The sequence below is a fragment of the Arachis duranensis genome, chromosome 7, assembly GCF_000817695.3.
Source record: "Arachis duranensis cultivar V14167 chromosome 7, aradu.V14167.gnm2.J7QH, whole genome shotgun sequence".
Classification (NCBI taxonomy): domain Eukaryota; kingdom Viridiplantae; phylum Streptophyta; class Magnoliopsida; order Fabales; family Fabaceae; genus Arachis; species Arachis duranensis.
Genome location: NC_029778.3, coordinates 42820859 through 42823364, shown reverse-complemented (window position 1 = coordinate 42823364; position 2506 = coordinate 42820859). Strand labels below are relative to the sequence as shown.

The 2506-nt window shown below is 33.6% G+C and overlaps 1 non-coding gene across 1 annotated transcript; it reads left to right on the top strand.

Annotated features, from left to right (window-relative positions):
• The first annotated feature begins 265 nt into the window (after nucleotides 1-265).
• LOC127740818 (small nucleolar RNA R71) lies at nucleotides 266-369 on the top strand. The gene has a single exon (XR_008001674.1). It is a non-coding gene; the product is annotated as a small nucleolar RNA R71 (small nucleolar RNA).
• Nucleotides 370-2506: the final 2137 nt, after the last annotated feature.

The window sequence follows — 2506 nt, the reverse complement described above, 5'->3', positions numbered from 1 at the left end:
CTGAGTCAACATTTTGTTCTGAGCCAATATGGCATTTAGAGCATCAATTTCAAGAACTCCCTTCCTCTAAGGCGTCCCATTACTCACAGGATTTCTCTCAGAGGTGTACATGAATTGGTTATTTGCAACCATGTCAATGAGTTCTTGAGCTTCTTCAGGAGTTTTCTTTAGGTGAATGGATCCACCTGCAGAATGGTCCAGTGACATCTTAGAAAGCTCAGATAGACCATCATAGAATATATCTAAAATGGTCCACTATGAAAGCATGCCAGAAGGACACTTTTTGGTCAACTGCTTGTATCTTTCCCAAGCTTCATAGAGGGATTCACCATCTTTTTACTTGAAGGTCTGAACATCCACTCTAAGCTTGCTCAACTTTTGAGGAGGAAAGAACTTGGCCAAGAAGGCCGTGACCAGCTTATCCCAATAGTCCAGGCTATCTTTAGGTTGTGAGTTCAACCATGTTCTAGCCTTGTCTCTTACAGCAAAAGGAAAAAGCATGAGCCTGTAGACTTCAGGATCTACTCCATTAGTCTTAATAGTATCACAAATCTACAAGAACTCAGTTAAAAACTTATATGGATCTTCTGATGGAAGTCCATGAAACTTGCAGTTCTGTTGCATTAGAGCAACTAGTTGAGGCTTCAGCTCAAAATTGTTTGCTCCAATGGCCGGGATTGAAATGCTTCTTCCATAAAAATTGGAAGTAAGTGTAGTATAATCACCAAGCATCCTCTTTGCATTATTGTTGGGTTTGGCCATGTCTCCTTCTTTTTCGAGATTCTCTGTAATATTTTCTCTGGATTGTTGTGCTTTAGCTTCTCTTAGCTTCTTCTTCAGAGTCCTTTCAGGTTTATGATCTATTTCAACAAGAATATCCTTGTCCTTGCTCCTGCTCATATGAAAAAGAAGAGAATAGAAAAGAAGAGGAATCCTCTATGTCACAATATAGAGATTCCTTTATATGAGTAGAAGAAGAAAAGAATAGAAGAAGGAGGAGAAAAATTTGAACACAAAAGGGGAAGAGAGGGTTCGAATTTTTAGATGAAGAGAAGTGTTAGTAAATGAATAAATAAATAGAAAAAGGTGAGAGAGAGGAGTTTTCAAAAATTAACTAAAATAAAAGAAAAATATTTTTGTTTTTATTTTAAATTAAAGTTAAAATTTGAATTTATAAAAAGGAATAAAATTAAAATTTAAAACAATTAGTTGAATGAAAAGATTTTTTAAAAAAGAGGGACGTGATTTTCGAAAATTATAGAGAGGAAAGTAGTTAGGTGGTTTTGAAAAAGATGAGAAATAGTAAAACAAACAAAAAGTCAATTAGTTAGTTGAAAAAGATTTGAAAATCAATTTTGAAAAGATAAGGAGTTAGAAAAGATTTTTGAAATTGATTCTGAAAAAAGATATGATTAAAAAGATACGATTGAGATTTGTTTTGAAAAATATTTGAAAAGGAAATTAAAAATTTTATTTTTAAAATTAAAATTGATTACTTGACTAACAAGAAACTAAAAGATATGATTCTAGAATTTAAAGATTGAACCTTTCTTAACAAGAAAGTAACAAACTCCAAATTTTTTAATCAATCACATTAATTGTTAGTAAAGTTTTCGAAAATTATGAAATAAAATAAAAAAAGATTTTGAAAATCAATTTTAAAAATTTTCGAAAATAATAAAAAAATTGAAAAAGATTTGATTTTTGAAAAAGATTTTGAAAAGATAAGATTTTTAAAAATGAAATCTTGACTTGACTAACAAGAAACACTTTATTTTAAAAAAATTTGACTAAGTCAACCCAAAGATTTCGAAAATTATGAGAAAAACAAGGAAAAGATATTTTTTGATTTTTTTGAATTTTTAATGATGAGAGAGAAAAACACAAAAATGACTCACAACATGAAAAATTAAGATCAAAACAAAGAAAATATGCAAGAACACTATGAATGTCAAGATGAATGATGACTACGCATCATGTACCCTTTTTCCTATCTAAAAGGACCATAAAAAGAACACAATCCTATTGAATCAATGCAATTTCATGGAACAAATGATATATATTGTGGTACATTGCTTTGAAATAGTTTGTGTTAAATTTCAGGTGGAAAAAGAAGCAAAAAGAGCACAAAACAAGCAAATAAAATTGGACGTGCCACTTAGAGCTCTAGGCGGGGTACTCCAAGCCAACATTCCAGCAAAGAAGGTTGAAGAATTTCACATGGGCGTACCACTTGGAGCTCTGGGCGTGCCACTTGGAGCTCTGGGCGTGGCACGCCCATGTGAAGCCAAGATGTCAAAGAGGGCGTGCCACTTGGTATTTTTTGGCGTGGCACGCCAGGCTTAAGTTTCAGAGGAGTGATTTTGAGCCCACTATGAGCGTGGCACGCCAAGAAGTGGGCGTGGCACGCCGGGGCATATGCCAGCCTGACCTCCTCTCATTCAAATGAAGATATCTTGAGTTACACAACTCCAAATGGGTTGATTCTAGTGACATTGAAAAGTAG